Here is a 13,670-nt window from a genome sequence, read left to right on the forward strand (position 1 = left end):
CTTAGGGTGAGACAAATGCTATTGCGCTGGTAGGAGTGCAAATCAGACCAAAAAAAAAAAAAAAAAAGGATTAGAAATCAGAAATGTGGATAGCAATTTTTGTATTAATATATTCACTACAGTATTTTTATAATAGAGAATAAATGGAAACCACCTGGATATCTTAAAAGTAATTTTAATGACTTTTAAAAAATATTTCTATGTAAACAAATTACAATATAAAACTATAGAGAATTGATTCCATTGTGTATGAACTACATCAAGATACTAATAAGGATTTTCTCTGTTGGTGGAATTGTAGGTGACAGCTTTTCTTTTTTTTTTATTACCTAGTATTATATGTATAATAACAGAAAAACTGCCAGTATTTAAAAAAAAAACTAATATATTAAATAACTACAATATAAGATCAGAAAATTTACTAAATGTTGACAATAGTTATCTTCAGACAGATTATGAATAACTTTTTGAGTTGTGAATAACTTTTTTGTGTTCATATTTTTTGTACTTCCCAGTCTATCTGTGATAAGCATACTATCTTTATAAGATAAAAAATAAGTTATTTTATAAAGTATACCACTGCAGTCAGCTAGAAATTTACCTTTGGAGAAATTTCTTTATGAGACTTTTATAAAATCTTTAGAGAAAAGAAATATTTTCTTTGTCCTTTTAGAAGGCTATGGGAGACTTGAGGTTCTAAATCTTTTAAATATGTTTCTTATACACAATTTCTGATTAAATTGGCTGAAGTAGTACTACTACTAGAAATAAACTGTCCTACCCTTTGATATCTGTATGATTGCGACGATCCATTTCACTATTGATATCCTAACCTCAAAGTATTTTTCTTTCATAGTCTTGCTATCTTGTGGTTAATGTATGCACCCAGAAGCCCTTTAATAACCAGATGTAACATTTCATCTATAAATGGATTATTCTGCTTAGCTATTAACACCTGAAACAAATTTTTTAGATACACTTAAGCCTTTGAAACCAGTTATTTTTAAAAACTAGAGTTACTCTCATGTAGATGATATGAAAGCAGGATGGATGATGGTACCATCTGCTATTTGTAAAACTGGCGTAGCTACTATTTGTCAAGCATTTATGGTGTTCTAGGCATTATATTATATTAGACACTGACAAACATTATATAACTTCCACAGCAGCTCTGTGAAGTTGTATTATTTTCCCTTTCTTTCCTGTAGAGGGAGAGAGGTATCTGAGGTTTAGAGAGACAAATTTGTCTGGGTCAGACAGTCAATGAGTGCTTAAGTTGAAACCAGATTCAAGTCTTTGTGTCTACAGTACCCAAGGACAGGACCTTTGTCTTGTTTCTTATGGTATATCTAGTGCCTAGAACAGGACTTGTCATTTACTAAGCATTCAACATACATCCTTTGAATGAATAAACTATGTGTCTAGAAGCTTCTAAATGGCCAGGCAAAGAAATTGTTCTGTTCTAGTAATACAGGATTATGTAGAGTAGTGAGCCTGACAAAAAATAATGCTAGTAGAAAGCCAAACGAAGGTACTTATACCAAAAGCTAGGTCATAATAATAGATGATCAGATTGGGATCCTCTTTTTTGATGTAACTGTCTAATTTGTTCTGAGTACATATGCCAGATCTCTTTTTCACTTGGATATTCAGTGAACAGAGAAAATATACATGATATATACGATACTGAATTTTTACCAGTGGAAAATAATCTGAATGGAAATGCAGTTTCTGTAAGTAGCAAGAAGCTAGAATTGGAATTTCTTGATTGGGATTTTGGAACCTTAGGTATTGTGGAAATAACATAGTGCCATTGTGGTAACATGGATATACTTTATTCCATCAGTAACAGCAACTTCTTTTTATAGTCTTATGACAGCAAAGACTAAATTCCAATTGGAAGAAAGGTTAATGTTTAGACACCTGTAGGCATAGGTGGTTTTAGCTTTTAAGATGAATACAGAAGCCCACTCATGATTCTAGCCTTTCCTTCTCTTCCTATTTATCATGTATGTCTCAAAGATTCTTGGTTGCTAAGAGCCAGCTGAGTCATGGGTTGAGTATTCTGACGTACACTAGCTGTGTAGTCACGATGGTCATAGTATGTGCTGGTAAAGGAAATGGTGAGTGCTACAAATAATCTTAGGGAAAGGTGTGAAGGCAATATGTATCACATTTAATGCTTTAGTATATCATGATCTCCTGAAACATCATTCCATGTCTAGACCCCTTTACAGATATTATATTATTCTTAATCATCCATCAAAAGGAAACTGAGTTTTTGCATGAAATAGTGGTTTACAACCAATCTGAGTAATGGTCATTTGAAACCAGCCTATGTGTTTAAAGGTATTTCATTTCCTTAATGGCTTAAAGTCCATTAAGATCTTATAGTTTAGCATGTCTCTTTGCTTGAATCAAACAGAGCTGAGAGTGCATTCTTCCATGTTCTTATGAACTATATTAGTTCGGCTTCAGCAGCTGTCAGGGCACTTGCCCCAAATCACTGGATTCATTCTCAGATCCCTACTATTTTTTAAATGATATGGCTTCTGACCGTGGTTATCCAAATTTATAGCTTGTCAGCTCCTATCTGTTTTATTCATCACTCAACATAGGTCTGCTACTGTGCATGATACATATTGGTAATATAATATTTATTAGATGAATGACTAGAAAAAGAAGGCTTGGCTTGATCACCATTTACTAAGAACTCAGAAATGCTTGCTGAGAACTTTCCTTTGGTTATCTCTTGTGATTGCTTTATCTATGCTAATGATACCCATAGAAAATCCTTGCAGTCAGATCTATCTTATCTTTTATTTAACTATCTTTCTTGTCTATCTAATTTATCTGCTTAAGTAGTCCTATAAAACTTTTATGGTTAGCTAGGCTTTGCAGAGACTGAATTTGAATACACTCTGGCAAGACTAAATTACTCACCTCTAAGTACTATCTCTGTTCTTTAGACTCTAGTATGAATGTGTGTTTTTGGACCACTACTGGTAACAAGGACTCAGAAATGACTTGTTAAAAGTCACCAAGCTAGATGGTGGCAGAAATCCAGCCCATTTCTGGGAGATAAATCTACCTTTTCAGGTTTCTAACTATACCACACTTAACTCCCTTATAGTTTTGTGGGAGAGGGATTAAGGTGGAGAGAGAAGAATCTACTACTTTCTATACTCTGAAAGGTTATTTGTCATGTCCAGCATTTTTCAGTTATTTGGCATAAAGAAACATCTACTGTTTCTACTTCTGCTGGATTATTTACACCTTTAAAATGAGTCTACAGATGTAGTAGAAGAACACCTTACCCAGGAATTCATTCTTTCTGTGGCTTTGATTTTAAAAGACATGAATTTTCTTTCCCTTGCCTGCAGGAGGCAGGTATCTTAGGGGCAGTATTTTAGAACTTTCATATTTTTGTTTTAATCACCAAGAAGAATGAGTGGAAATCTTATTCTAAAAAGGTAGTCTTAATTTAAGAAAATGATTCTTAATAACATTAAATTAGTATCAGTATTAAACTCTATTTTATAATATTAAAATCTGAGGTTCTATCTCACTTTTCTTATAATTTCCCCATATTTATTCAATAAATTTATTTAATATTCATGTTTCTAAGACTTGAAACTCTGTGCAGTATTGGGAGCTTTTATCTTCGTGTTTGTTTTAATTACAATTTAAACAGAATGGCCTAGAACCCTTCTATTTCTATTCGTGTTTGGGAAGAGTCTCAGACAATGAACTCTGGACCTCAAGCCCTTAACTGTGTTTTGATAGAATTGACATTTCCAGAGTGGTTTCCATGTGCCAGGATGTTCAAGATGTTTTATGTATATGATCCTTAAGGTATAAAATGACTAGCAAAAAGGCTTTAATACTCATATTTTATGCATGAAGAGTCTGAGGCAGAGAGAGGAAGTGACTTATTCAGGATCACATACATAGTATATAAATAAGTAGCAGAGTCAGGATTCCAACCCATGTTCACTTGACCCTAAGAACCATGATTGCACCTAGCAGGCATAACGATGGGTTGAGAATGACATCAAAATTTAAGAACTTCATATCCATGTTTATCATGTCTAATTTATTTGATTATAGATTTGGAAGTTAAGACTTGTGGTCATGATAGGATCACTTGGATTTTCTTTTTAAGTTTATTTTTGAGAAAGAGAGAGGACAGGTAGGAGAGGGACAGAGAGACGGGGAGACAAAGAATCAATCCCAAGCAGGCTCTGCACTGACAGCATGGAGTCCAAGGCAGGGCTCGAACTCACAAACCATGAGATCATGAACTGAGCTGAAACCAAGAGTCGGGCACTCAACTGACTGTGTCACCTAGGCACCCCGGGATTTTTTTTTTTAAACCACAAAAGCCTTGAGGAGGACCATTCATTGCATCTGGTCTTGAGCAGATACCAAGTTCACAGTAATTAAAGACAATAAGGCACTGGATGTTTTATCAGTTCATTATTACTATTACTATAATTTAAATTATTGAAATATTGAAAAAAGCTTCAGTTCAGCACTTTAAAAAAATGGGAGAATGAGGTTTCTTACCGTTGCATTTCTAAAATAGTCTTTGCCATTTTTTTGAACAGGCATCAGTTTCCCTGTTTGGAAACCATTTTTTTGTGTTCATCTAACAATGCATCCCTTGGTAGAGTTTATGTTTTAGCTACAGAACATTGGCCTACATAAAACCTAAGCCCAGACCCATATAGATATAAGACTCTGAAGACACAGGGGCTATACTGGTTATTTGAACCAGTATGACATGAGATTATTCTGGTGAAAAAGCCAGGCTGCATGAAGCAGCGTGGTCACATATTGGCTTAGGAAAGCTGTCTAGAATACAAATATTTCCATTTTATTCCACTTGATTTACTGAATGACCAGCATTAGTATTTTAGGATACTTGTTTATGATGGCTTGCTTTATGTGTTGAATAGTCTGTCTATCTGCAAGGAATCACATTATGAAGATTTACAGGGGAAATATAATAATAAATAATAGCTATTCCTTTTTTTTAAATTTTTTAATTCCCACTACATGCCTGGCACCTTCCTGTGGATGCTTTATATACTTTACTGTGAGTCCTTCCGTATATCCTGCAGATTGGCTATTTCCCCATTGGCTTACTATTTGCAGGTAAGGATACCAAATCTCAGAGAGGTGGGTTAATTTGCCTAATATTCTCTAGCTAGCAGAGAATCAAACCCAGGTCTGACTGCCCTCAAGCCCCTTGTTCTTTCCTATTCCATATTGTCCATGACAGTGATGTAAAGGAGACCATAGAATTATTTGCTTCATATGTTTAAGAAGAACTTTTTGATACTAAGTAGCATTCTAGAACATTTTTATTACTCTGATCATTCTTAACTGTCTGCTATTACTGCCTTAATATTATTCTTCATAACCTCTTTATTTTGGACCAAAAAAAAAAAAAGAAGAAAAGAAATGCTTGGTTTCAAAATGCTTTCTTAAATATATCTCAAGTATCATGGTGTTAGCTACCTTGTTGACAGTACTTGTCATTATATTTTTTACTTAGAGATTAATTTATTTGATGTTAGCTGGATGTATAGTTGAAGACAGGTATTTTGGATTGAGCATAGTCTAGATGATTGCTCTCCAGTAGTACTTTCTGTTATAGTTCTATATCTGTGCTGTCCAGTATGATAGCCAGTCATTACTTGAGGCTATTGGGTACTTGAAATGTGGCCAGTGTGACTGAAGAAATGAATTTTTAATTTTATTTAATTTGGATTAAATTCAAATAACAATAGCCCACGTAGCTGGTGGCTACTGTATTGGACAGCATGCTTGAGGTTGTAACTGATGCTTGTGTTTGGTGGGTAATGATGGAATTTGAAGAAATCCAGTAATTGGTAGTGTAAAAGTTGCCGATTGGTTTTCCAGCAACATTAAATTTAGCATGCGTTTATCTTAAAGCCATGAGACCAAACAGAGTAGAACAGTTTGTGTTTCTAAAGCAGTTTTTGATCATTCATGATCTCATTTGATGAATATTGCAGGTATGATATCATTTAGGATCTGTGTCTACTAATGGATCACAGAAGAAAGGCAGAAGAACAAACCACTGATAACTTCGTTGGGGAGGGTCTCCTCCTGTGGAAATGGACACCGTTCTAGCTCATTGGTGCTCAGGTTGCAGCATGAGGGCCTGGACAGTATTCCTATGCTCATTGATTGAGACGGGAGAATTCTCTCTCTTCCCTCACCTAGAATGTCCATTATTTCATTTTTTAGGTCTAAAGGGAGGGAAGTAGAGGCCATTTCCAAATTTAGCCAGAGAACTATAATAATTTGATAAGCAACAAAAGAAAATATAGTTTGTTTGTTGTTATTTTTTAACATGCCAAAATAAGTCCTTAGGGCTTTGATTTTAGTTCTTTGTTTTGGGAAACACAACTCAGAACTCAGAAATATTCTATGTAAGATTAGTTTTTAAATTAATACATATCTTCTGAAGAAACTTTTGATTGAATTAAATAATAGATTTTTATATATTTTGAAGAAAAATTTGTTTCCCTAGAGTCTTGATACATTTGGTTTCATTCTGATTGTCTGGTCTTATGAAATAATTTATAAAAGATATTAATTTTATTGTGTCACTTTTGTTACTGAGCATATTTTTTCTGTGACATTTTTGTTTATAAAATGCTCTTCTCCTTTCTATCAGAGCTTACAACTAATCAACTCTAGATGCTTTTGATTTTTCTGACTGTGCCAGGGCATTGAATGAAGTTTCCTATAGTGAGAAAAGAGAGCACATGGGACTCGTGACTTTATGTACTCCAACAATAGCGCTTTTATGACATTGGAGGTGGTTAAAAAAACTAGAAGTAGCTCTTAAACATGGCATCCTTGTGTTGCCTTTTTTTTTTTTTTGTATTCTCAGGGCTGCCAGGAGTGCATCGGGCCTGTAATTTCCTGTTCTCTGAATCCCCCATCTTTCTGCAGCTCCAAGCTTTGTGTCCCACAGCCTGTGACTCTGTGCTAACAAATCGCTATTGTCCAGTGGGGCGAATGGTGGCTGGAACTAAAGAATTGCTGTCTGGTTTCTATTCAAATCCAGGTAGTGAGATATATGAATGGACTTTTCGAATCGTCCTGTGAATAACGTCTGCCCGGCCTGAAGGCTCAGAGCCACGCTAGGAAAGACGAACTCCTAGGCTGACCACTAACATCCTTTGTGGTGGTAGGAGCTAGAAACATTACCAAGTATCATTTTATTCACACTTAATTTCCCATTTTATCCTCCCAAACTAGGGTTAACCAGTCAATTATTTGGCTGCTTTTCTTTCAATAAACGTGTTTCTGTTGATAATAAGGAAGTTTGGGAAAATGCTAAGTTGTTTTTCATCTAGAACACTGTATTATTTTCTGTCAAAAGTTTTCTACCTTACATTGATGCTGGCATTAAGCTATCTTTATAGTATACACGCAAAAATGAGAAAGAAAGAACTGCTTTTTCTAAGAAACCAACCCTTTCAAATGCTTTTTAACTAGTTAAGGGAAAAATCCTTTTTTTTAATAGTGCATTCTACTTACTTGCTTTTTTCCCCCAAAGTCCAACTGTATACAAAGAAAACAGAAACAACTTCAAATGCAGTATTTTAACCAACCAAACAAGCCTTATTCAGATTAGGAACCAACTTAAGCATTTGTACGTATAGCAGAATCAGGATTTTTAAAATCAGATTTGGAAGGCAGACTCTAATTCATAGTTCTCATTATCCTTGGAAAATTATTATTTTGTCTTATATACCTGAAAAAGATGTCCATAGGCTTGAAGGGCCATGCTTTTTACACTCCTTCCATATCGCAGGTACTATGGAACGGAGAGCCTTTTATGTTTCTTTTTGTCTTAAACTCAGACAGCTTTGTAAGCAGTAGTGTGTAGATTACAAGAGTTAGACAAAAGCAGGCGCGACTGCGAAGAGTTGAGGGGGGGAAGCTTGGGGCACTTCCTGTCACTCAACACATTCCAGATCACTAAAAAATTTCCACACCCTCTGCATTCCCTCTTGCCCACCCCAGATCCCAGTATTTTCTGATTCCATATGTTGTGGTATTTATCACACTCCTCTCTATCACTGGGCTCTGGCAAGACGGCTTCAGAGGAGATGCATTCCTTTAGATTGCACAAAGCATAGCTGGGAAAATGGCTGGCAGTTTCAGAATCTAGTCACGATCGCACGCATGAGCACCTCACACATCCATGCCCCTTTCCCCCCTGCCTCCCGCCCCTGCAGCTGGCTGACCTGTCTCACCCACTGCTGGCCTATCGAACGGCCAGGACTGTCTGGTTTTGGCTCATGCCTTTGTCCATGTCTGGCTTAGTTCCTCTCTGTCTACGCTTGCCACTACCCCCACCGCCCCAGGCAGCACAAGGGTTTGGCCACACAAAACTACAGATAGAAAAGGTGGTAAAAACTTCAAACTTTTTTCTTCAACAGTTTATTCTTTTGTGAATTTCTCCCTTTTTTAACTACTCTGTTTTAAGAAAACAAATATAAAATTAATTATCTAAAGTCAAAGAATGCAAAACAACCTTTGTGTTCCTTATAATAACTGACTTCATAACTCTCTCCAGCTGCGTTATGGGGTGTGTATAAAAAGCTTCTGTTCTGAGAACAAAGGAGCACGTGCAGAAATGAGACTAAAAAAAATCCACTGACAGTATTTCACTACACAAATTACTTAAAAGATTTTAGTTAAGCCTCTCAACAGATTCAATGTTAAAATGGTTTTTAGTTTAAAAAAAAATTGAAAGTGCTTACCCAGTAAAAGAACCGAAGTAGTCCTGAACTGTTACGTAAGACTTTTTACAGTTGGATCTTTGTCAAAAGGGGGTGGGGGTGATGGGAGAAAGCAGCAACAACAATCAAAAAAGTTCGAGCTGCTGTGGCTAGAGGACAACTTCTGTGTTTCCAGATAGGATTCTTGCTGTAGAAATGGAACTTCCAGCCAGCACAGCATCCTGTCCCGGTAGAGAAATGAGTTTGTCAGTAAAAAAAATTAGATACTGGAACCCAGGGTAGACGAGGTATTGAACCGCGCCAGATTTCCTTGCAGCCCTGTCTGCTCAGCTCGCATTGAACTATATATGACCCAGATGATGGACAGAAGCACATTCAGTCATGTGCACTCTGGAAGAAAGCGGATTTGCTGGTCCCTGGCAGTGCAGGGGTTTGTCTTCTGATTGGGCTGTGCCCTGATCAGTGAAATGTGAAGCCCTCACCATTCAGAGGCCGTAATTCAGGACTGGCAGTTTGAGTGTCTGGCTGCCTCTAGTCACCGAGAGAGACTTTGAAGGTGTTGCTTTTGTTTGGTGGCATTACCCACCCAGAGGTTGCTTACACCTATGTACTAGTGTCAGGAGCAATACTAGTCTTTCTGAAATGTAAGCAGACAACTGACTTTGCCTGAACCCTGTCATCTTATTGTTGATGAACTTGGCTCTAACTTAAATCAATTATTTGATGTAAGAATTTTTGTGATCCTAACCAAGGTTTATGTCCACACCACACCCTGGCCTTTATTTTAGCATTTGATAAGGTAAAAATAAAGGTGGCATTTGACTTCCTAGATGATGTAAATTGCTCTTAATGAAAACTGTATGGGTGGATAGCAGGAAGTTAAGTTTTAGATTTTGGGGTCTTTGAACATATTTGGAAGAAGCTTTATTTCTTATTATCCCCTTTGTGAAGCTGTCACTCTTATAACAGTCCTTAGTCACATAAGGGACTGCTGAGGGGATGCTACCAAAGTGTAGACCCCATTGAGCTGTGACATAGCCTTTAATCATGCAAGACAGCCAGAGTCTACCCTGTCCTGTCTGTCTGAACTAGGGTCCTTGGGATTTATTTCCCAGTTTTCTGAGCCACTAGGAAACCAGGTCATTATACACCACTGTCAGTTGTGACATTTTTGTTTAGTATATAAAAGTTGCTTTTTTTTAATGCAAATCAGCACTTTTTTTTGTTTAATCTGAGACCTTGGGACTGATATATGAAATCTACTCCACATGGACTTGTCATTTGATTCTGAAAACTGTCTTTTTAAAATTTTTTTAATGTTTATTTTTGAGAGAGAGACCAAGTACGAGTGGGGGAGGGGCAGAGAGAGAGACAGAGAGACAGACAGAATTTGAAGCAGCCTCCAAGCTCTGAGCTGTCAGCACAGCACCCAACATGGGGGCTCAGACTCATGAACTGTGAGATCATGACCTGAGCCGAAGTTGGACAGTTGACCCACTTGCCCCAGTTCTGAGAACTTTCTTATTTCTTTAGGAATTAGCTTATAAAAATCCTAAGCTGCGTTTTACACATATAGATACTTCGGTTTATTTTTTGCCTCTCTCACACTTGTGGAAATAAACCTGTGGTCACTACACAGCCTCTGTCTATTTTGCTCTAAATTCTGGGTTTGGATGTTTGTGTACTTGTGATTGCTCGGGTGTTGACTACATTACGCAGGATTTTGTGTTTGAGGACTGCCCCAGAATTTTTCTCGTGTCTTAACCTGGGAAAAGCTGGCTTGGTATGTATGCTACCAGATATAAGAACGATTGAAGTCAGAGAACAGGGGATGCATGCTCTTTCTCTTTCTATAAGTCATAGGACAATTACTCTTTTTAAAATTTTGGTAAAATACACATAACATTTATCATTTTATCCACCTTTAAGTATACAATTCTGTGGTATTGAGTATATTCACCTTGTTGTACAGTCATCACCACCATCGATCACTAGAACTTTTTCATCTTTTTCTCCAATTGAAACTCTGTATATAATACTAACTTCCTATTCTTCCCTCTCTACAACTCCTGGAAACCACATTTCTTTCTGTCTCTATCAATTTGACCACTCAGAATACCTCGTATTAGCAGAATCATACAGTATGTGTCTTTTTGTGAGTGACTTACTTTACTTCACTTTGCATAATGTTCACTATGCTCATCCATGTAGTTGTGTCAGAATTTCCTTCCTTTTAAAGACTGAAAAATATTCCATTGTGTGTATACCACATTTATCCTTTTCATCTGTCAGTGCACACTTTAGTTGTTTCTACCTTTTGGCTATTAAGACAATAATTCTTGATCATTCTTATAATCTTGTGAGGGCTTCTTTATAGAACTGCTCTGACCCATCATAGAAGCTATTCCGTTTTATAAAATGGAAGGGTTTTGATATACCAACCAGGCCCTACCATCAGGTTTGCTAGAGAAGGGCAGATTTGTTTCAGCCTTCCTGGATGAGACCTGATATATACTACACTCCCAGTAATTCTTTTATATTTACTGTTTTTGGGTTTATCTTTCCTATTACAGTGAGCTCGTCATGGACAAAGACTGTAGCCAAGTCCTCTTGAGTTGTGCCTATGTCCCTTGTCCTGTAGACACAGGACTTATATAACACAATGAAGATTAATAAAAGTTAGTTGAAAAAATGTATATAAATGAGTAATAATAATAATTTTTACTGCGTTTTATTATGTTCCAGACACTGTGACAGGTATTTTATATACATCAGCTTATTTAATCTTCAAAATAACCCTATGGGATAAGTACTATTACCTTCATTTAATAATAAGGGAACTTGCCTAAGGCCTTACAGCATGTATAAGATATAATGAGGATTTGAACCCTTGTCTCTTTTGGCTCCAGCTCCATTATGCTAGAGGCAAATTTCCTAGTGAGGTGATGATCAGTGGGTTTTAGCCTGAGCATGGATTCCAAATCAAATATTCTTTCCCTAAGCATCAGGAGTATAGCCCTATGATAGATATGATTCATGAAAAGATACTCAGAAGAAAGCTTGGCATATTAGTAACTTGGACCTTTTATCGATTTTTAGCTGAACCACTCCTTGTTGAACTCAGTTCACAGATATTCCTGTGTATGCAAGTTCTTATGTTATTTTTTTATTTCTTTATTTTGTGAGAGAGACAGAGCACAAGCATGAATGGGGGAGGGGCAGAGAGAGAGATTGAAAGAGAGAGAGAGAGAGAGAGAGAGAGAGTCTCAAGAGGCCCCCATGCTGTCAGCACAGAGCCTAGTGCAGGGCTCAGTCCCATGAACCGTGAGGTTGTGACATGAGCCGAAATCAAGGGTTGGACACTTAACTGGCTGAGCCACCCAGGGTACCCCTCTCATGTTATCTTGAAAGTACCATTAAATGGAATGCACTGGAATGAATACATTGATGTTCTTCATTTGGCAGATACCCATAAATCTGTATAGGTATAGATATAACATGTATATGGTATATATGCATGTGTGTGTATGCAAGTAAGTAAAATCTAGTGCTAAGGAGAGATCAAGAACAAAACAGAAAAGATTCTTCCAGAGCTTATTATATTCTAGTGAAAAGACAGAAAGTCAGTTAACAAAGTAAAATGAAGTGAAACAGAAAAGCATGCTGTGAAGAAAATAAAACAAGGAAATTGAAATTGACGAGTAAAGAGGAACTTTACCAGTATTTTTAAATAAGGTTGTATTCACATTCTTATTGTAATAAAGTTGATTGCCAGTATTAAGCCCATGTTATTTTATTTTTTCAAATTCTCAAATACTCTGAGAAATAAATAAGGTAATGTTACATACACCTGCTAGTATTATTTTATAGGTCATTCGCTTTCAGTTTTTTTTGACTATTACCCACTGCAAGAGATAGTTTATATTATAATCCATTATACACATATTTGTGTATAAATCTACATATCTATATATATCTGAAACCACAGTTTTTTGAAATAGTACTTGTCCTTACGACATGTAGTGTCATCTGATATTTTTCTCTTTAATTATTTTACTTAAAGTTATTCACAAGCCACTAAATTGATTCTACAACCCACTGAAGGGACAACCTGAACTTTGACAAATACTGTGGATGAGAAAACTGAAGCTCTGGAAGGTTATGACTTACTTGTCCAGTGTCACATAGCAAGGAAGTGGCAGAGCTAGGATTTGAATCAAAGCTTGGTTCCAACGCCCTTATTTGTTCTACCACATTATATAGCTTTCCTTCTGATACTAATCTTTAATGAAACTGAACAACAAACATAAATGATCTTTAATAATGATTATATAAAATGTAAATTTACCAAAGCAGAGGCTACAGGAAGGAGCCAAATAGTCTTCCTCTGATTGTTGCCTCTGCTTTTTCAAAGACCTGTTGGCCACTTGGGATTGTCTGTCCATATCTTGGACAGAATCCAGTTGACAGTACTCATTAGTTATGCTGGGAATCTGCAGATTCCCAAAGCACTTGTATCTCATTACACAGCCCAGCCTTGAGGTAATTGTGGTTCTTAAAATAAAAGCTGTGTAAGACTTAGCTTCTGAGTGTGAAAGTGCGGGCTTCAGAAGTGAGGTACTGCAGTGTGACTTGCAGTTGGGACTCACATGTGGGAAAGGAGATCTAGAGTCTAAGTTCAGCCCTGACGTCTCTGACCTGGCCGTGGGACTGGTTAATTTTGTGGAAAGGAGAAATTATGCCCTCCTTTCTCCCTGGAATATAAGGCTACGTTAAAGAGAGAAGGAAAGAGAATGAATGCCTTTTGTCTACTATGAGCCATGCATTTCTGACATGGGGTTTTAATTCTCACAACAGTTCTGTGAGGGGAAT

At 36.6% G+C, this 13,670-nt stretch overlaps 1 protein-coding gene across 2 annotated transcripts in view; it reads left to right on the plus strand.

Moving 5' to 3' along the window:
* Positions 1-13,670, plus strand: part of NR6A1 (nuclear receptor subfamily 6 group A member 1) — a 215,697-nt gene that overhangs the window by 92,613 nt on the left and 109,414 nt on the right. The gene's annotated exons all lie outside the window — the stretch shown is intronic.

This window comes from Suricata suricatta, chromosome 13, assembly GCF_006229205.1.
Source record: "Suricata suricatta isolate VVHF042 chromosome 13, meerkat_22Aug2017_6uvM2_HiC, whole genome shotgun sequence".
Taxonomy (NCBI): Eukaryota; Metazoa; Chordata; class Mammalia; order Carnivora; family Herpestidae; genus Suricata; species Suricata suricatta.